The sequence below is a fragment of the Saccopteryx bilineata genome, chromosome 7, assembly GCF_036850765.1.
Source record: "Saccopteryx bilineata isolate mSacBil1 chromosome 7, mSacBil1_pri_phased_curated, whole genome shotgun sequence".
NCBI lineage: Eukaryota > Metazoa > Chordata > Mammalia > Chiroptera > Emballonuridae > Saccopteryx > Saccopteryx bilineata.
Window position 1 is genome coordinate 18,138,736 of NC_089496.1, and position 23,140 is coordinate 18,161,875.

The window sequence follows — 23,140 nt, forward strand, 5'->3', positions numbered from 1 at the left end:
TTACTTCTGAGGAGATTTCAAATCAGTTAAATATAATGAGATACTATGAGGGTAAAGCAAAAAGAAGAGTATTGCCATTAAAGATAAAGTATATTTGTGGTTATTAAATGTCTAATAGTCATGAAATTACTTTATCTATACATCAGAATTCAGAGCACTTCACTGGGAGAAGCTTTTTGAAGAGGACAGTTTGTCATAAAGCAAACTCAAGGACAGAAAGGGAACTTAACAGAAGGCTCAGTGAACATAAATGACATGGTAAGATAAGTGGAGACTTTCTATATTTACTAGGCTCAGGCAGAAATTACACATACAAAAAAAAAAAAAAAAAGACCAGCCCTGGCCAGTTTGCTCAGTGGCTAGGGCATTGGCCCAGCGTGCAGATGTCCCTGGTTCGATCCCTGTCATGAGAAGCGCCCATCTGCTTCACCTCCCTCTCCCCCTTCTCTCTGTCTTCCCCTCTTGCAGCCAGTGGCTAAATTGGTTCGAACCTCAGCCCTGGGCACTGAGGATAGCTTGGTTGGTCCAGCATCGGCCCAAGACTGGCGTTGCTAGGTGGATCCTGGTTGGGCGCATGCAGGAGTCTGTCCACCACCTCCCCTCCTCTCACTTAAAAAAAAAAAAAAAAGACTACTTTCTTCCCTGAAGTTTTCTTATCTATATGAAGCATAAATTGTCTCCAAAGGTAGCACTGATCGTATAAATCAAGTTTTTTTCTGCAAAAACCATTGATCTCTAAATTAAGAGCACTTTGATTATGTACAATATATATATATATTGTACAATATATATATATATATTTTACAGAGACAGAGAGGAGAGTCAGAGAGAGGGATAGATAGGGACAGACAGAAATGGAGAGAGATGAGAAGCATCAATCATCAGTTTTTTGTGGCGACACCTTAGTTGTTCATTGATTGCTTTCTCATATGTGCCTTGACCGTGGGGCTACAGCAGACTGAGTAACCCCTTGCCCAAGCCAGAGATCTTGGGTCCAAGCTGATGAGCTTTGCTCAAACCAGATGAGCCCACGCTCAAGCTGATGACCTCGGAGTCTTGAACCTGGGTCCTCCGCATCCCAGTCCGATGCTCTATTCAGTGCACCACAACCTGGTCAGGCTGATTATGTCCAATATTTTTTTTTTTAAAAAAATCCCTACATTTTTAGTTTTTCAACAATCTTTTATTTTATTTTATTTTTTTAGACAAAGGGATCAGGAGCCTCTCCCTACCCACCCCAACCGGTATGTGATTTGGTCTATAAAATCAGACACAGAATGGTAGGGACTTTCTACATGATTTGGGATTGTGCTCCGTGTAGCTAGCCAGCTAATAAACTCCTCAAAAATAAAAAAAAAATTATTTTTTAAAACATACTCATTTCTGTCACATGATGTTATAACCAACAGAAAATTTTCATTTGGGTTTTTGTTTTCTCTTACCCTCTAACGGAGATCCTATGTACAACACACAGTGCAACGACCACGCACTCTGAGAGCAAGTTTACCTTTTCACAGGGGTGTCGCCTGTCTGCTCGTCCACGTAGTTGTGCTTCAGCTCCTCGGGAACGTCACTGTCACTGTTGTAGTCCTGATAGGCACTCTTCTCCTGCTCGTCAGACTCATACTAGAGAAAACACAGAACACTCCACAGTGGATATGAAGCCAACCTTCAGGGAGTCTTTCAACACAACAACAGTAGCCAATTTTATAAGAAGTAGTTATAGAAGAAAGTTTTTTGTTTTTTGTTTTTTTTTTCATTTTAGAGAGGAGAGAGAGAGAGAGATGGGGGGAGGAGCAGGAAGCATCAACTCCCATATGTGCCTTGACCAGGCAAACCCAGGGTTTCGAACCGGCGACCTCAACATTTCCAGGTCGGTGCTTTATCCACTGCACCACCACAGGTCAGGCCAGAAGAAAGTTCTTAATATAATAAATAATTCAGCTTTCATTTTGACATCAAGAATCATACTGCTTGTCCATTTTCTTCACCATCCTACCTCAACTAGCTCAAAAAAGAAACAAAAAACGAACATTATATCCACAAAAGCTTGCAGACACCCATAAATAAACAAACAATAAATAAATAAAATCTGCACATAAATAAGAAACCAAAAGCCCTGCTAGACCTGACCTGTGGTGGTGCAGTGGGTAAAGCGTCAGCCTGGAATGCTGAGGTTTCCGGTTTGAAACCTGGGCTTGCCCTGTCAAGGCCTATATGGGAGTTGATGCTTCCTGCTCCCCCCTCTCTAAAGTCAATAAATAAAATCTTTAAAAAAACCCAAAAAACTTGCTAGACCTCTCATTGAATTTTCAAAACCATTCTGTTAGAAAGTTTGATCCCCGTTTACCAGTTCCGGAGACCAGTATGACGACAACATGGAGAGTTAACTTAATTCAGCGGCTAGTTTCTGAGACTCTAACACTATGACAGGCCAGACTGAGACGTGGTGCTGACCCTTTCCGCTGTACCTGGAAAGGAGTAGCTCGCCCCTGACAACTGCGGATGAGCATTACGAGCATGCTCTCTCACTTGTACAGTGTGGTCCTGATGACATTTCAGAAAGCTGCTCCACACAAACTTGGCTTCATGATTTCACCGTACAACAGACCCCCATTTTCGAGGATTCTGTACTTGCAGAGTCTCCTACTCACTGAAACTTATTTCTACCCCAACAATAACACTTCATGAGACCTTTGTGGTCACTCACGGATGTGAGCAGAGTGGCAAGACTTTTGTGTCACCCAACTTGGACATTCCCAGCTGGGACAAACAAGTTGACCTCTTTCTTCTTGTATCAGCTTTTCTATTGTAAACAAGCGTCCTTTTCACAGTATACTGTACTTTTTGATGGTAATTTCACTGCTTAGAATGGCCCCTAAGCATAATATTAAGTGCTATCTAGTGTTCCTAAGTGCAAGAGAACTACAACGTGCCTTACTGCAAAAACATACGTGTTGGATAAGCTTCATTCAGGCATGAGTTACAGTGCCGTTGACCACGAATTCAAGGTTAATGAATCAACACTACATATTAAATTAGGTGTCCTTAAGCAAAAACACACATAAAACAAAAATACACATAATGATCAGTTGATGAAAATTTCGTGACTAGAAGCTCACAAGTACCTAGTCCCATATTTCCCCTAGGAACATGGTTCCACGTTTGCTAATTCAGGGTTCGTGGCGACTTTATAGAACACTAATACCATAAACAATAAGAATCAAATGCTATGCAAGATTTAAATCTAAAAATCACCAATACAGAGGAACAGTATTTCAAAAATATTGGAATGGCTTTTAATCCTTTCAGTTTAGTCCACTTTACCAAGGCAAATTTCACAAAGAATCAATAAGTTGTCGTTTTAAATATAATTTACTATAAAATAACTTCTGTTTCATGACAAAAATAATGGTGTACTTTCACAGCAATATTTTTTAAAATTATATCTTCACTTAAAAAAGGAAATGCCGAGGCGGGCACGGGTGGGAGCTCGCGGCTGGCGGCGGCTGTGTGCGCTCTCCTTAGCCAGCGGCCGGCCGCGGAGAAGCCGAGACGACGGCTTAGCCAGGTGAGGCGCCTCGCGGGCCGGAGCGGAGGGCCCGGTGCCCGCCGTGTCCACGGGCGAAAGCCCCCGTCTCCGCACACCGCCCAGCGCGCTCCGTGCCCCGGACGCCGCCTGGTCCCTCGCTCCGTCGCTGACGGCGCCCGCCTCCCCGGGCAGCACCCACGCACTGCGCGCTCCCCGAGCCGCAGGCTGCAGCTGCCCACAGCTCGGAGACCGGCGGGGGCTCCGCGGCCGTGGGGGCGTTAGTGGATCGCCATTCCAGCTACACCTTCACCTGGCTGTAGCTGGAACTCTGCGCCGTGGCGGTGCTGTTCACGAAAGGTGAAATCAGATGCTACTGTGACGCTGCTCACTGCGTGGCAACTGGTTACCTGTGCAAGTCTGAGCTGAGTGCCTGCTTCTCTAGGCTTCTGGATCCTCAGAACACAAACTCCGCACTCACCCATGGCTGTCTGGACTCTCTTGCAAGCACAGCTGACACCTGCCACGCCAAACAGGCACAAAACCACTCTGGCACCACCGTGCCCACACTGGAATGCTGTCGTGAAGATCTGTGCAATTACAGAGGGCTGCATGACGTTCTCTCTTCCCCCAAGGGGAGGCCTCCGGACCAGGAAACCCGTATCTGCATGACGGCAGCAGAAACCTCATCACCAAAGTTCAGGAGCTGACGTCTTCCAAGGAGTTGTGGCTCCGAGCTGCGTGATCGCCGTTCCTATCGCTGGAGGGCTGATTTTAGTGTTGCTTATTATGCTGGCCTTGAGGATGTTGCGAAGTGAAAACAAGACCAGCGGCCACAGATGCTGTCGCGTTTGCACGGGCACCGCTCCAAAAATGGGCAGGTTGCAAAGTTGGACTTGGAATGCATGGAGCCGGTGAGTGGGCATGAGAACTGCTGTCCGACCTGTGATAAAATGAGACAAGCAGACCTCAGCAACGACAAGATCCTTTCCCTGGTTCACTGGGGCATGTACAGTGGGCACAGGAAGCTGAAGTTCGTATGACAGCGTCCTGTGTGGACTGAGCTTTTTGGATGCTTGAAGGCCTTTTGAGTTCCGCTGGACCGGAGCACTTTATCTGAAGAAAAACAAACTCACGTCATCATCTTTGAGGGAGAGAAAATGACCTCTGCAAACAGAATCTTGGATGTTTCTTCTGAAGGATTATTTGCACAGACTTACATACAGTCAGATGTATTTTTTGCTTTGAAATTAGAAAAAGCAAAGAGAAGACTATGTACACACTGTTACCAGGGTGATTTGCATTTGAGGGAGCTGGAATGAGTACCTGAATAAACTAAAATGTGCTCTTTAAAAAAAAAAAAAGAAAATGCCAAAACTAAAATACACAAATTCAACACATTTTTGTCAAATCTGAACAGTTTTCAATTTCAGCTTCATCAAAAATAAAATAAAAATTATACTGGTTCCCTTGGGAGATTATGAAGATCAGAAGGACCCATCCAATTAAACACTGTAAAAACATTCTGCAGGTAACTATGAAGAAAGCATTCCCTCATTGTAATTATGGGGAAATGAGGGTCACAAAGTTAAAATAACTTGTAAAGAGCCACAGAGCAAACCGAAAGTTTGCCTTCAAACACTTCCCATACCTCATACTACCTCTACTTTATATTGTTTTTTGAGCTGCTCAAAGTGTTATTAAAACATTGTACTTCTAAATCCAAAAACAACTCTGCTAGGCAATCAAGCAAAATATCACCCACTCTCAGTAAAGGGAAATGGACACAACACACTCTGAGTTGCCCAAGAGTGAAGCTGAGAAAAAAGTGCACATGATCAATTACTCATGCATCCTTATCTCCAACAAATCATACAAATCTGCAATAAAGAAACTATACTCTTACTCGATTAGTAATCTGGTAAGAACATAAACATATAAGCAAAATTTATCCTTTAAAAGGACAATGTGAACAAAGCATAGTGTAAAAGCATTACCTGTACAAGTAGTAATCACAGGAACAGAAACACATCCGTCAGAAGATGGGTGGTCAATGGATAAATAAATCTAGCCAATTACCTTGCTCAGTGGGTAGAATACTTTTCAATAAGAAAACCTCACTTATAATCCACAGTACGTTTTAAAAACACCATATACCCCATTCGAGGCCAGGACATCGTCCGTTTCTTCATCTTTGTGGTTGGCCTGAATTTCAAATGGATTTCCACCACTCCAGTACTGCTCAAACAAGGTTACTGTTTTTGAGGAAGTTGAGGCTGGCTGTTTACTGGGTGAAACTGATGGGGAACGAGACTGTTCCATGAATTTAGATTCCTAGACATTAAAAAAGGAGCCAGATATCGTTTAGAAACAACAATAAAATTCAACTGCATTAACATTCATCTATGTAAATATAGGGTTAATGGGAAAAAAATGACTTCTGACTCTCTGAGTTATTCACTTTTATTTATTTTTATTTTGGGGGCTTATTCCCTTTTAAATCTTGCAAACTGTCTGAAAGCACAAATTTGAAAATACATATTCAAAGGTTTTCCTAAAGACAAACTCAGTTGCTGATATCATTACAACAGTGTTATCTTCATCAATCTACTCTTGGTTTACTTTATGTAACTGCACAGAAATAATTTACACTATGTACAAAAACTAACTAAAACAGGTCATAGACCCAATGTAAGAACCAAAACTATAGAAGTTTACAAACCTTACAATTCAACAATAACAGGACCATGTCATTAAAGAAATGGGCAAAGGATTGGCACAGACATTTTTGCAAAGAAGATACACAAATACATAAAAAGATGCTGAACATCCTCACTCACTGGGGAAATGTGAAGCCAAACCATAGTGAGATAGCATTTTATACTCACTGGGATACCTATAATCAAAGACGCAATAACAAGTGTTAGCGGAATGTGGAGAAATCAGAATCCTTATACAGTGCTGGTGGAAATGTAAAACCGTGAAGCCACTGGGAAAGTCTGAAAGTTCCTCGAACACAGAGTTACCATAGGACCCAGCAATTCCACTCTGTATTGGCTTCAGTGTCTGTAACAAATCACAGATGAGGTGACTGGAAACAACAGAAACTTATTCTCTCACAGTTCTGGAGGCCAAAAGTTTGAAATCATCAGGTTGAAATCAGGTGTTGCCAAGGCTACACGATTTCCAGAACTTTGGGGCAGAATCTGTTCCCTTGCATCTTCCAGCATATGGTGGTTGCCACCATTTCCTGGCTCATACCGACAGCACTACAATCTCTGCCTCTGTCTTCACATTACTTTCTCCTGTATGTGTGTATGTCTTTTCCTCTGTGTCTGTGTCAAATCCCTGACTCCCTCTTAACTGTGATGACATTTAGGATAATCTCATCACAATATCATTAATTTATTCACATCTGTAAAGTTTCTTTTCCAAATTAACATTTAAAGTTTCCAGATATTGGGACCTGATGCTTTAGGGGTAGAGGGTCTGGAAAATCACTATTCAGCCTGCCATATAATCCTCAGCACATACCCAAGGAACTGAAAACATATGTCTGTGTAAAAACTTTTACAAGTTCACAGCAAAATTATTCATATTCATAATATCCCCTCCAAAAAAACAATCCACTCATTAACTGAGGAGTGAATAAATAAAATGTGGTATCACTACGCTATACAATGTACAATGAAATATTATTCAACCATAAAAGGACTGAAGGTCTGTCACATGTTACAACATAAATGAATCTTGAAAGCATTATGCTAACTGAGAGCCAAACACAAAAGGTCACAGAGTACATGATTCCATTTACATGAGAGGTCCAGAATAGGCTAATACAGAGAGACAAAAAGTAGATTAGTGATTACTGGGGGCAGGGACTGCTGCTGGGGGGCTGCAAGAGGGGAAGCGTGATCATTAACGGGCACAAGGTTTTTATTTTGGAGTGATAAAAATAGTCTAAAATTAGCCTTGATGGTTGTTGCGAAGTTATATACTTAAAAGGGACTATTTTTGGTATTTTGGGTATGTGACTTACATCTCAAAAAAACTATTACTTAAAAAAAATTATTGAGCCTGACCAGGTGGTGGAGCAGTGGATAGTGTTGGACTGGGACACGGAGGACCCAGGTTTGAAACCCCAAGATCGTCAGCTTGAGTACGGGCTCTTCTGGTTTGAGCAAGGCTCACCAGCTTGAGCCCAAGGTCGCTGGCTTGAGCAACAGCTCACTTGGTCTGCTATAGCCCACTCCCCCCCCCCCCCCCCCCCCCCGTCAAGGCACATACGAGAAAGCAATCAATGAACAACTAAGGTGCTGAAGCAAAGAATTGATGCTTCTCATCTCTCTCCCTTCCTGTCTGTCTGTTGCTTATCTGTCCCTCTCTCTGTCTGTCTCTATCTCTGTCACACACACACACACACACACACACACAATTATTGAGTCAGGCAGGGTTCTAAAATGCCCCCGCAAGGCTGTCTGCGCTAACCCCCAAGACTAAATATGATGAGGATCACACCCATGATTACCTTACCATATAAGGCAATAGGGTTTTTGCAGATGTACTTAAGATTGCTAATCAGTGGACTTCAAGTTAATCAAAATGGGAATTATTTAGGTACAGCTAATCTAACTAATGAGCCATTTGAAAGCAGAGTATTTTCTTTTCCTGAGGGAAAAAGAGGAAATCAGAAAGAAGCAAAGCATACATGAGAAAAATTCAATGTGCCATTGCTGGTGTTTCAAATGGAAGGGGTCGGTGCTGACAGCTAGCGAGAAAATAAGGACCCCAGTCCAAAAACTGCAAAAAACGAGTTCTGCGAATATCCTGAATGTGCTTAAATGTGGTTGTTCCTCAAAGTGTTCAGAAGAGCCCAGCCCAGCTGACACCTTGATTTTGGTGAGACTCTAAGCTGAGAACCTACAAAAGCCAATCCAAAAATCTAACTTTTAGAACTGTACGATAGTAAATGAGCGTTGTTTTAAGTTGCTCAATTCATGATAACCTATTACACAATAGTATATAACTATTACAGTGATAAAAGATAACAACTATCCTACACATTAAAAAGTATAAAAAATAATATAGAAAGTAAAAGCATACGACAAAAACGCTAAGAGGGTAAGAGAAGGTAAATGTCGTTACAGGGCTGGTTCTTGCACTAGAATGGAAACACATACTGAGATGTTGGTGGTAACCACAAGAAGAAGTCATCTTTCAAGCTGAGAAAGAAATGTTATAAAAATCAACAATACCCTGACCAGGCGGTGGCGCAGTGGATATAGCGTCAGACTGGGATGCAGAGGAGGACCCAGGTTCAAAACTCAGAGGTCGCTGGCTTGAGCCCAAAGGTCACTGACTTGGTGCCCAAAGGTCACTAGTATGAAGCCCAAGGTCGCTGGTTTGAGCAGGGGTCACTCGTTCTGTTGTAGCCCCCTGATCAAGGCTCATATGAGAAAGCAATCAATGAATAACTAAGGAGTTGCAATGAATACTTGATGCTTCACATCTCTCTCCCTTCCTGTCTGTCTGTCCCTATCTGTCCTTTTCTCTGTCTCTCTCACTTTGTCACACACACGCAGCACACACAAATTAACAATATACATAATCAATCCAAAAAAGAGCAGGAAAAGAAAATGTAAATGAAAAAAATGATCCATACTTTAGAAATCAAAGAGCAATATGATGGATTTAAACCACATTATGTCAATAAATACATTAAATGGAAATGGAGAAAACAGTTCACTAAAAACACAAAAATCATCAGACAGAATTTAAAAACAACATGAAAACAAAACAGGGCCAAATTCTATACTGTTTATAAGAGGCACACTTTAAATCAGGGGTCCCCAAACTACAGCCCGCGGGCCACATGCAGCCCCCTGAGGTCATTTATCCGGTCCCCGCCACACTTCTGGAAGGGGCACCTCTTTCATTGGGGGTCAGCATCCATATCCTGTGCTCCTGGAGTACTGTATGTAGCAGCGTCGCTCACGTACAGTACTACTTCCGGTGACGCGGGATGCACGCGTCACGGCTCCGGAAGCGCGTCAAATCACTTGTTACGGCTAGCAGTGACAAATATGGAATCGGACATTGATCATCTCATTAGCCAAAAGCAGGCCTATAGTTTCCATTGAAATACTGGTCAGTTTGTTGATTTAAATTTACTTGTTCTTTATTTTAAATATTGTATTTGTCCCCGTTTTGTTTTTTTACTTTAAAATAAGATATATGCAGTGTGCATAGGAATTTGTTCATAGTTTTTTTTTTATAGTCTGGTCCTCCAACAGTCTTGAGGGACAGTGAACTGGCCCCCTGTGTAAAAAGTTTGGGGACCCCTGCTTTAAATATAAGCTTGAACAGAAAAATATCAATAAATTAGAACTCAGATCTTTTACTGAACCTGATAAAAGACATGAGGTAATAATAGGTTCCAAAAATGAGCTTAAACACGGTAGAGTATCCAATATAGGCCTTTCATATTTTTAAGTGAAGGAGCTTGAAATGAAAAATTTGGTAAAAATCCTATCAGGTGCAAAGCTAGTAAGTACACACAGATGTAGGAACCTAAGGTCACAGATAACACCACTCTGTCCCAAACTCCTTATCAGCAGGAAGAAACAATTGGAAATCAGTCACACAGTACTAACTAAGGAATTTACTACTGGTCTACCACCTGTTGCTGTGTTTGTGTGCAGAGAAGGACGGCAGGACTTCTGAGCCTGCATCAGAAAAGGCCACACAGCAGCCTCTTCTTGGTTCTCTTGGAAAGCTAGTTCTACGGGAAGTCACCTGCCATATAAGAAGTCCGACCACCCTGACATCACCATACTGGGGAGGCCACAGGCCGACACAGCCAGCTGTGTACATCTCTCTAGCCATCTCCTCCATGGTGCAAGTGAAGACATCTCGGACCTTCCAGACAAACCTTTCCACAAGCTGAGGACCACTTAAAGCTCTGAGGAGCAGAAGAATCACTGCGCTGAACCCCGCCTAAATTCCTGACTCACAGAATACACGAAATAATGCTAACATCATGGTTGTTTTAAACTGGTTAGTTACAGGAAGCTTGTTATACAACAATAGCAGCTAAAACATATGCTTGGGCACTTGTAATTGATGCTACTATATTTGTTAGGGCTTTTTCCTTTAAAAAAAATCTTTTTCAGAGATCTAAATTAAAAAAAAACAAAACTCTGTTGCTAACTTACCTGCTACTCTCTCTGGAGTCTTAACCAAAACAATTATTTGGCAGAGAAATTATGGGGGGAAATAAGCAGATCAGTTCTAGATTTCAGGCCTAACACTAAAAAAATAAATAAATAAATAAATAAAAATTGATGCTTAAATCACTTGGTCCAGACAGAAAACAAAGTATATAGATACTGAACTTGTTGTTAGAAACACACACTTTAAAGATACATGAGCAATAAAACTTTCTTACTCAGGCAAGGGTAGGGTTTTTCTGCCTAAAAGGATAGATAACCTCTTCCCTCTTCTAACATCAATGTACTTTTGGGACCCTTGAAAACACTTTATAGCTTTGATTATCAAAGTAATTACAAAATAAAATGTACTGTTAAATAGAAAGTTTCGGCAATTATACACTGTTACATAATCTCTGCCACTACTGTTTACATTAGATTGTGTTTTGGGGAATTCTGAAACATATAGCAAAAAAATGATAGCTTTGGATATATACAACTTAGAACTTGAACATAGAAGAGTAAAACTTGTATTTTTGGAAAATAAGAATTCACATTGCTAGAGACTATTGTTCCCTCAAGTGCTCACACACCTTTGCCCTAGAAAGATAATGGCGTGCGAACTTTAGTGCAACTACCACAAGCAACATAAGTACACTTCATAGCAGATATTCCACCAGGAGTAAAATGCTTCCATTTTCACCTTTTGATTATGCCTACATCTTCAAACCACAAGCCTAAATGGACTCCAAGTCAGAATTATTGGGTTCTTCATCCTCGAGAGCTCTGACAGCAGAGGACCGTGAAACAAATTGTAAGCATATTTAAACACTTCTATTAACAAAATTAAAATATTTCACCATGTTTCATGCTCTTTCAGTATTTATATATTATGATTTGGTGAAGGAGATAGTAAACTGGAATTTAGTAGATTTAAATGAATCGCTAGCTAATAATATAAGACTTCTGTCAATTCAATAGATGCAGACTGGCATTACTTTTGAACTGCCTGTCAAGTTTATCTTGCTTTACTTAAAAAAACACGTGTACTTCAGAACATGTTGGTGGTTGGGGAAACATTGGGAAAGAGAAGAATACTAAAAAAGGTAAAATCTTTACTTTCAGTCTATTCCAGTTTTTATAATATACACTGCAGCAAGAAATAAGGGCAGGATCTATGAGCAGCACATACGGGGACCTTTCAGTGCAGCCATTCACTTTACAGTTGATGCAGCCACAGCCCAGAGGGGTCAAGTGGACGGCCCGCGGCGGAGCCGGCCAGCAGCCAACACGGCATTGAGTCCTCCAGTCTGCCGGTGCCCAGTCCAGCTCGTCCTCTGGCAACAGGGCACGCCTCTTCAGTGCGAAACAAGTTTCACAAACGTCTCTAAGATAACTACATGACAAAGCTGCGTTTTTGGAAGAGTGCCATTTAGTTCCCGTTCCTCACACTGGCACCACTTGTCACTTGGTTCCCATTCCTCACACGGGGCACCAGTTGTGGCGGACACAATGACTACTAAGAGACCACTTGGCGTGCACCGAGGGACCTAGGGGACACTGCCTCACAGTCCCTGTACAGGTTTCATGAGACGGCCCTGAGCCCCAGTCCTCATGGGTATTTATTGATACCCACAAAACAGAAGCAGGGACAAGAATGAGGAAGTCAAGAAGGGACTTCTTCTTTAAGAGCAGATAAAAGGGCAAGGTCAAATATCCCCACCTATTGATTAATCAGAATTGCTAATTCTGTCCCTCTTGTGGTATGTTCAACACAGTACTGTATTCAGTATTTTTGTCAGTAAAGTCACTGTGGCCTTTGTCTGAGGACACTGAACTCTGTCCCTTTTCTATGTTCCCATTCAGGGCCTTTACAGAAGAGTTTTTGAAACATTACACTGGGAAACAAAATTTTTGTTGCATCTACAAAAACACTTGTTCATACCTAATTCGAGTGTGCTGATCTCAAATCTGAGATTAGTTTTTCTCTGTAAGCTACAGTTTTAGTGTTTTTGCAATTCAAGATATTAGGTTTTCATCTTATTGTAAAATTCTCAACATTTTGTTTAACATAATGAAGTAGAATGTCTTCGTGGACATCATCTTTGTGAAAATATAATAATTTATATAATACAGTAAATACACTAATACACTAAAAGATATGATTGCATTAGAATTTGTCTACAGTTTCAAAATAGAACATATTAAAACACTTATTTTAATCATAAAACTCCAGCAGTAGTCTGCCATCATATTTCTGTCCCATCGCCCCTGATAACGCTCTTCCATCATCTTCAGATTTTTTTTTTTTTAATTTTTTTTGTATTTTTCTGAAGCTGGAAACGGGGAGAGACAGTCAGACAGACTCCCGCATGCGCCCGACCGGGATCCACCTGGCACGCCCACCAGGGGCGACGCTCTGCCCACCAGGGGGCGATGCTCTGCCCCTCCGGGGTGTCGCTCTGCCATGACCAGAGCCACTCCAGCGCCTGGGCAGAGGCCAAGGAGCCATCCCCAGCGCCCGGGCCATCTTTGCTCCAATGGAGCCTTGGCTGCAGGAAGGGAAGAGAGAGACAGAGAGGAAGGAGGGGGGGATGCTTCTCCTATGTGCCCTGGCCGGGAATTGAACCTGGGTCCCCCGCACGCCAGGCCAACGCTCTACCGCTGAGCCAACCGGCCAGGGCCTCATCTTCAGATTTTGATGAAAGTGTTCTCCCTGCTCATCACTAACAGCTCCAAGATTTTCGGGAAACTTATCAATGTGACTGTTCAGGAAGTGAATCTTAACATTCATGTTATATCCAATGTCGTGGAAAGCCAACAGCATCCTTTGAACCAGAAGTTTAGAGTTTTCTGCTTTTTTGTTGCCAAGGAAGTTCTTTGTAACTGCCATAAAAGATTGCCATGCTGCTTTCTCCTCCTTATTCATCTTCCTGGCAAATTCTTCATCACGTATGAGGGTTCGAATTTGAGGTCCATCAACTACACCTGCTTTTATCTTCTTGAAAGACAAGGCAGAAAAAGCAGAAATAATATGTTGAAAGCATTCACTTTCTCTATTCAAAGCCTGAACAAAGTGCTTCATTAAGCCAAGTTTGATGTGAAGTGGGGGAAAATGATCCTGTCTCGATTAACTGCAGGTTCATTCACAATATTTTGCATTCCTACTTCCAGAGCTTCACGTTTCAACCACTCCTTCTGTGTCCAGTGTTTCTCCCAAGCTCAGCTGTCCCACAAACACAGAAAGCAAGGATACTTCGTGAAACCTCTCTGTTGTCCTAGCAGGACATTTACCATCTTAAGATCCACACAAATGATCCAGTTATGTTCCTCATACTTCAGTAAGTCAGGGACAACTTTTATGTCATTATAATCTTCTCACAGATGAGTTGAATAACCAATTGGAACTGCTACATAAACATTACCATTGTGTAGGAGAACACATTTCAGACTCCATTTAGAGCTGTCAAGAAATAGCCGCTATTCTGTTGAACTGTAAGTGGTCATATCTAGCTGGCTGAGAAGACTACTGATATCATGACAGTAAACAAAGTGTTTGTCTTCAGAAAAAAAGTTCACAAAAATTTCTTCATGCTTCCTGAAATGGGATACTTTAGCTGACTGGTGAATTATATTCTTTTCTTGAAGCCTGGAGGCTAGTAACTCAGCTGCTTTCTTTGATAGGCCCAAATCTCTTACTAAGTCATTCAATTTGGGTTGGCTAAACTGCTAAGGGGTTAGTGACAGCTTGGCATCAGAAGAAGACCCTTCAGATTCTACAACCATTTCCTCATGCATCTTATCAAAATATACTTGATCACCATGTTCACTTTCTTTGTCCTTAAAGAAATAAAACCATTGAAAACTGGAACCAGGAGTGTCTCAGAGTGTGGGCTAGGTCATATTGCTGAAGGAATATTAGGATATGTGATCATATGCCGTTTTTTCTTGCCGATACCCTTTGTATGGGTCAGACAGAAATAACAGTCACTGCTGTGATCCTTAAGTTCACGCCAAACCATGGGAATACCCAAAGGCATTCCTTTGCATTTTCCTTTTGTCCAGTCACGAAGCATTTCCTCACAATTATGACATACATTATGAGGGGCCCAATTCTTGTCTTGATTGCCAAAGGGAACTTGAAAATAGGCAATATATGCATGTGTCCCAAATGATGAAATATTGTGCCTTTGACATTGAAGTAACAGCCACATATATAACAGAAGGTGTCAGGACTATTCTTACATTTACGCCTACTCAAAGAAACCATGATTCAATCTTAAAACAAAATAAGAGGGTGTTTTTTATCAGATAATAATATTTTATATTTAAAAACAACTACAATTATGTAAAAATGATGTTTAGAAAACATTAATTGCCTTGTGGCTATGTTCAATTCAAGAGTTGTTGCCCTTTAACTCCAATTTAAAAATCAATGCATGCCATTAACTGTAACAAAAAATAAATTAAAATTGCATAAAAAGTAGAGCATACACCAAAAAATTTATTTCAGATTTGGAATCAGCGATGCAGACATATATAGAAACAGTTTTAAAACCTCATGCAACAGAAAATGGAAAAAAATGGTGCCCCAGTGAATTGATTTCTGTATTCTCTAATTTCATCAAAGTGAATGCTTGTGTCATGGTCAGAGTCTAGAAATGCCCACACCTGCTGCCACAGATGACTTTTTTCCTGTGTACACTTAAAACGTCCCTCTCCTTCTGTACAACAATGTGGACAGGCCAGAAATTTTGTTTTAGCAGGGCTCAAGTTTTATCAAAAACAGAGGTTACAATTAACAACAGTATTAGGGTTTCATGTCATTTCTTTACTATTATTTTCCTGAGGTTAAAAAAAATTTTTTTTTTTGTATTTTTTCCAAAGCTGGAAACGGGGAGGCAGTCAGACAGACTCTGCATGCACCCAACCGGGATCCACCCAGCATGCCCACCAGGGGGCGATGCTCTGCCCATCTGGGGCGTCACTTTGTTGCAACCAGAGCCATCCTAGTGCCTGAGGCAGAGGCCATGGAGCCATCCTCAGCGCCCGGGCCAACTTTGCTCCAATGGAGCCTTGCCTGTGGGAGGGGAAGAAAGAGACAGAGAGGAAGGAGAGGGGGAGGGGTGTAGAAGCAGATAGGCGCTTCTCTTGTGTGCCCTGGCCGGGAATCGAACTTGGGACTCCTGCATGCCAGGCCGATGCTCTACCACTGAGCCAACCAGCCAGGGCAATGAGGTTAAAAATTTTTAAAGATTCTCTTCATTAAATTATGATACTCAAAAGTCTCTGCTTTAGTATAGGATTGATTTAAATTTTCTTCCAAAACAAGTATTCAGTAGTTTACAATTAACACAGAAAACCTGTACTTAAACATACTTAACAATTAAGCAATGGTTTGATGTCCCATAATCTCTCTTCTGACAGGGCAAAGGTGTGGACTATGGCCAGGTGTGGACTTCAAATAGGGAGAGAAAGAAGAATTTCTAAGCCTGACTCTCCCTGGCACCAAAATTACAAATGAATTAAAAAAAAATACTGAATAAAAAGTAAGACAGAAGTCAATTGAAACAACAAAGCATATTTAAGGGGTACAGCACAGAGTCCAGCTTTGACCATGGTCTACTACATACAGTGTGCCCATAAAGTCATGGTGCACTTTTGACCAGTCACAGGAAAGCAACAAAAGACGATTGAAATGTGAAATCTGCATCAAATAAAAGGAAAACTCTACCAGTTTCATACCTATTCAGTGCAGTTTGATGTGGGCTCACGCACAGATTTTTTAGGGCTCCTTAGGTAGCTATCCCATATAGCCTCTACAGACTTGTCACTGACTGATGGCCTACCAGAACAGGGTTTTTCCACCAAACTGCCGGTTTTCTTCAATTGCTTATCCCACCAAGTAATGTTATTTCTATGTGGTGGCACTTCATTATAAATGCGCCGATATTCACGTTGCACTTTGGTCACGGATTCGAATTTAACGAGCCACAGAATATACTGAACTTTCCTCTGTACCATCCACATCTCGACTGGCATGGCCGTGGGCTGCTCCGCTGTATACACGGTGTTATGTCATCACCTGCGCATGCGCACATGCTGCCACATCATCCTACAGAAACTGGAAGGGTTTTCCTTTTATTTGGTGCAGATGCCACATTTCTATCATCTTTTGTTGCTTTCCTGTGACCGGTCAGAAGTGCACCATGACTTTACGGACGCACTGTATTAGCTCCCTCAGTGCAATGCTGTTTTAGGCAGAAAAGCACACTGCTATGTACACATTACTTCCCACCTCCCTCCCTTCCTTAAGCCATTCCTAGTCACCCATTTTAAAGTTAGTTGTGACTGTGTTGCAAAGCAATGAAGTAAGTACCTAATCTTTACTTTGTAGCTACATTCTGAATATCATGCCCTCTCTTCTCCAAATGCCTTCTTCTCCTAAAAGGCAGATGTATTCAAGCACCCCTCACAGAGTGCAGCCTCTACCAATTGAATTTCCTTATTAGCTCACACCATACATTCAAGCACAGAATAGTGGACAAATTCTCTGTGAAAATGTTGATATAATCATAATATTTCATCCATAAAGAAAGCATTTCAATAATTAGTTATATTTTGAGACCCTCAAGACAAAAACTATATTAAAATTGACAATGAATAAGTAATGAGAATATTTTATAAGTTTTTTGATAAAAAAAATCCTGAACCATTCTAAAAAAGAGGTACAAAAAACAGATACTTTCAAATTCAAAAGTAACTCTTTTAAATCAATTAATGCTATAAGGTTGATAGGCATTAGACAGAAGTATTCTCAACACCTAAATAAGTCAGTTCATATTTTATTAAAGTTGTCACCTGTGGTAGTTCTTGAAATAATTAATACTTTGCTTTCTAATAGATTCTTGCAAAACTTCAGACTTGCTACCACAAAATTATTCTCCAACTTGCATCAACCTAGCTGGATAAAAAGATTTATATAAATTTCAGCAACATCCCTATCACAGTGAAAAAAAAAGAAGTCCTGATAATCTTTTTCAAAGATTAAAAATTATAAAATATGGTGCTTGAAGAAATTCTAAAGATCATAAACCCATTATAAATATCTGAAGAGCAGAAATATTTAAACAGATTTACACATAAACCCAACATGGAATAAATTATGAATGTTCAATTATCTTCATTTCCATAAAGAAGTTATACATGATTAATCACTGAAATCATAATTTATTTGATTATCATGGTTGAATGAGCCAAATTAAAGAATAAGACCTCAAACAGTATCTGCTGATTATATCCAAAACAAGATGAAAGCATATTTGAATATAGACAAATCAGTTCCAAGCAAGTAGGTCTTTACTTTTAGCTGAACATCCTATAAAAAAGAAAAAAAAAAAAAAGAAAATCAAGTAAACCCAAAATAGAGAAAATAAGTTCTTAAAACCACTTATTCTATAGTTCACGTTAAAATGAGACAGAAATACATACTTAAGTTGATAAAGAATATCTATTTAGGCAATAGCCAATATCCTTAGGGTGATATCAGAGACAATTTTATGAACATTAGATATTATATAGTAATGGCTATGATCCATATTATTAGTACATACACCCACACGTGCAAGGTAAGAATTATATCCACATATGGGATATGAAGATAGTCATCACTATTTATACATAACTTAGTAGGCTAGAAATCCCAATCAATTAAAAAAATAATTAGAATTAATAACATAACTATTGAAGTGATTATATATGATATACAAATTGCTGGTTTTCATGTATGAGTGCTGTAGTATATTACAATGGAGAGATTCCATTTAAAATAGATATTTAAAACACTCTTAGAATAACTTTAATAAGAAATATCAGAGTCAGAGGCCTTTGTGTGGGCTGTGACCAGAGTATCGGTGTGGTCCATGCACCCTGAACAGCGGTGCACGGGGAGTGCACGAAAGCAAACTTCCCTACGCCCCAACTTCTCCGGGCAGGCAGGGCGCCTCACCCAGCCATTCAAGCTAATAACCCCAGAGGGCATGCAAGCGGCTTGTAGTCTGACTCGGGAGCAGATCTCCAGATCCAATCGCTGAAGTTAGCGTAACCCACAGTCTGCTCACCTCCCAACTGACCTATGCGGCTCCAACTGACAAGATCTCTCTCAGTTCAGTGATCTAAGAGGCGTGATATTTTTTAGTGCCTCTTGCTATGTGTGTAGGGGTGGGAGCAACTTCTGATTGGCAGAGCTTTCATACTTAGGGCTATACATTAAAAAGAGGGATTTGGCAGCTTTTAAGACCTCCTGTTTTGCAAACAGCGACTAGGCCATCTTCTACCCAGCCAAAACAGGTTACAAAGTACAAAAAGCCTGGGGAGAGTGGTCCCACAGAGTGCTGAGGCATACTGGACGCACCTGGAGGCACATAGAAAGGCACCTTGAGAGCAATTGGCTCCCAGCCCCACCTGATTATGCTGGCGGCTCCAACTGACAGAGCCTTACCCAGAGCCCTGCGCTGAGTGAGGATAGAGGAGGAAGTTGCCAGCTCTTTCAGCCTCTTACTCTCCAGGCAGAGGCAGCAGCAACCCCATAGCTGGATCATCAGGCTGCTAATTCAGGAAGGAGAGACTAGGAGAGAGGCTCCAGGAAAACAGACTCTCATTGTCGGAGCCTGCAAATGCTAACAAGCCTCGACTGCCAACGAGACTGAAACCTAATATATGACATCACCATAGGGACTTACCAACTGCAAATCTCTACCTAAGCATGCCACAGGGGCAGAGCCTGGTGTACAGAGTCACTGACCAGGAAGAAGGAGAGGAAAGAAAAAGGAAGAAGATAGCCTCTCAAAATCAAGAAAAATCCACAGACTTTATAACCTTTTCCATTTTTTTTTTTTGTTTCTTTCATCTTCTTGTCTTGATTATTTTCTTTTTCTTCCACCCTGGTCATTTCATTCTCTGCCCGTCTTATTCTTTCCTCTTCTTGAACTACTCTACCCATAAGTGTTACATTTCCCATTTTCTTTCTTTTCTTCTTCCTTTCTCTCTATGAGGGTTGCACTCCAAAACCCTTAATTCTCTCTCTCTCTTTTTTGTTCTTTTTTCTTTTTTCTTCTTTTTGTTTTTTCCTCTTTCTTTTTTTCTACCTCTATATTAGTTTCTTCTTTTCTCCTTTACTTTTCCTCTCATTCAATTCTCAATCACAAACAAATTATTTTATTTGGAACTCAAATTTTTTCTTTGTGGCACTTTGGGTGCTTTTTACTTCACTTTTTAACTCATTAGCATTCCTCCCAATCCTGGCTCTCCATTTCATCTAGTTTTTGCTCCACTTAATACAATAGTAATTTAAATTTTTTTCCTTTTTCTTGTTTCTCTCTTATCCCTCTCATTATATCTCTTAGTCAACCACCACTTACAAGCAAATCATTTTATTCTTGACCCAAATTTTTTTCCTTTTTTGCATTTTGTGGGTCCTTATTTCCTTTTTTGCCCCTTTATCACTTCTCCCCAACTCAGGTACTCCATTATAGGTAGTTTTTGTTCCATTTAGCACAATATAATTCACAGTTCATCACAATTTTTTCTCGAGGAGGAAGGGAGAGGAGAGGAGAAAAAAAGGGGGGGAAATAAATCTTCTTTTTCCCCCATTTTTTTCTTTTTTTCCCTTTTTATTATTTATTAATTCTCATTAGTAGTATCAACAAAACCACCCTCAGATGCCATGAAGAAAAAGGAAATCGAGTATCATGGATACAAAAGACAGATATGTAGCACAGATAGATGAGGAAAAATCTATGGAGAAATAATTTAATATATTAGAAACCTTGAAGCTAAATGACAGAGAATTTAAAATATAAATCCTAAAAATACTCAGAGATATACAAGAAAACACAGAAAGGCAATTTAGGGAGCTCAGAAAACAACTCAATGAACACAAAGAATATATTACAAAGGAAATTGAAACTATAAAAACAAATCAAACAGAAATGAAAAACTCAATTCATGAACTGAAAAATGAGGTAACAAGCTTAGCTAATAGAATAGGCCAGATAGAAGATAGAATTAGTGACATAAAAGACAAGCAACTTGAGGCACAACAGAGAGAAGAAGAAAGAGACTCAAAAATTAAAAAAAATGAGAAAGCCCTACAGGAATTGTCTGACTCCATCAAAAAGACTAACATAAAAATAATAGGTATAGGCCCTGGCCGGTTGGCTCAGCGGTAGAGCGTCGGCCTAGTGTGCGGAGGACCCGGGTTCGATTCCCGGCCAGGGCACACAGGAGAAGCACCCATTTGCTTCTCCACCCCTCCGCCGCGCTTTCCTCTCTGTCTCTCTCTTCCCCTCCCGCAGCCAAGGCTCCATTGGAGCAAAGATGGCCCGGGCGCTGGGGATGGCTCTGTGGCCTCTGCCTCAGGCGCTAGAGTGGCTCTGGTCGCAACATGGCGACGCCCAGGATGGGCAGAGCATCGCCCCCTGGTGGGCAGAGCGTCGCCCCTGGTGGGCGTGCCGGGTGGATCCCGGTCGGGCGCATGCGGGAGTCTGTCTGACTGTCTCTCCCTGTTTCCAGCTTCAGAAAAATGAAAAACAAACAAACAAACAAAAAAATAACAAGTATATCAGAGGGAGAAGAGAGAGAAAATGGAATGGAGAACATATTCAAACAAATAATAGATGAGAACTTCCCAAGCCTGTGGAAAGAACTAAAGCCTCAAATTCAAGAAGCAAACAGAACGCCAAGTTTTCTTAACACCAACAAACCTACTCCAAGGCACATCATAATGAAATTGGCACAAATCAACAACAAAAAATTCTCAAGGCAGCCAGAGAAAACAAGAATACAACATATAAAGGAAGGCCTATTAGATTATCATCGGACTTCTCAGCAGAAACTCTACAAGCTAGAAGAGAGTGGACTCCAATATTTAAAATCCTGAAAGAGAGGAATTTTCAACCAAGAATACTATACCCATCAAAGCTATTCTTCAAATACGAAGGAGAAATAAAAACATTCACAGATACAGAAAAGATGAGGGAATTTATCATCAGAAAACCCCCACTCCAGGAATTATTAAAGAGAGTTTTCCAACCAGATACAAAGAACAAAACAAAACAAAACCACAAGTAAAAGCTCCACCAAGAACACAATAAAACCAAATTTAAACTGTGACAACAATAACACAAAAAAAGGGGAGAGGACAGAGATTAACAGTAGCAAAGGACGATGGAGTGCAGAAGCACTCATAAGATAGTGTACTACAATGAACATGGTAGGTACCCTTTTCATTACTTAATGGTAACCACCCTTGAAAAAACCACCACAGAAGCACATGACTTAAAAAAGGTAGCAACAGAGGAAAGAAGTATGGAATACAACCAAACAAAAACAAATGATAGAAAACAAAAGAGAAGAATCAAACAAGATATAAAACTAAAAGAAAGCAATTTATAAAATGGCAATAGGGAACCCACGTGTCAAAATTACACTAAATGTAAATGGATTAAACTCACCAATAAAAAGACACAGAGTAGCAGAATGGATTAAAAAAGAAAATCCAACTGTATGCTGCCTACAAGAAACTCATGTAAGCAACAAGGATAAAAACAAATTTAAAGTGAAAGGCTGAAAAACAATACTCCAAGCAAATAACATCCAAAAAAAAGCAGGTGTAGCAATACTCATATCTAATAATGCTGACTACAAGACAGGAAAAGTACTCAGAGACAAAATGGTCATTTCATAATGATTAAGGGGATGCTGAATCAAGAAGACATAACAATTCTTAATATATATGCTCCAAACCAAGGAGCACCAAAATATATAAGACAGCTACTTATTGACCTTAAAACAAAAACTGACAAAAATACAATCATACTTGGAGACCTCAGTACACCGCTGATGGCTCTAGATTGTTCATCCAAACAGAAAATCAATAAAGATATATTGGCCTTAAATAAAACACTAGAGCACCTGGATATGATAGACATCTACAAGACATTTCATCCCAAAGTGACTGAATATACATTTTTCTCCAGTGTACATGGAACATTCTCAAGAATTGACCATATGTTGGGCCACAAAAATAACATCAGCAAATTCAGAAAAATTGAAATTGTACCACGCATATTTTCTGATCATAGAGCCTTGAAACTAGAATTCAAATGCAAAAAAGAGAAAAAAAACCTACAAAAATATGGAAACTAAACAACATACTTTTAAAAAATGAATAGGTTAAAGAAGAAATAAGTGCAGAGACCAAAAGATATATACAGACAAATGAATATGACAATACTACATGTGAGAATCTCTGGGATGCAGAAAAAGCAGTAATAAGAAGGAAGTTCATATCACTTCAGGCCTATATGAACAAGCAAGAGAGAGCCCAAGTAAACCACTTAAC

At 40.4% G+C, this 23,140-nt stretch overlaps 1 pseudogene; it reads left to right on the plus strand.

Annotated features, from left to right (window-relative positions):
- Window positions 1-3,153: 3,153 nt before the first annotated feature.
- Window positions 3,154-4,572, plus strand: LOC136310643 (BMP and activin membrane-bound inhibitor homolog pseudogene; annotated as a pseudogene).
- The last annotated feature ends 18,568 nt before the right edge of the window (window positions 4,573-23,140 follow it).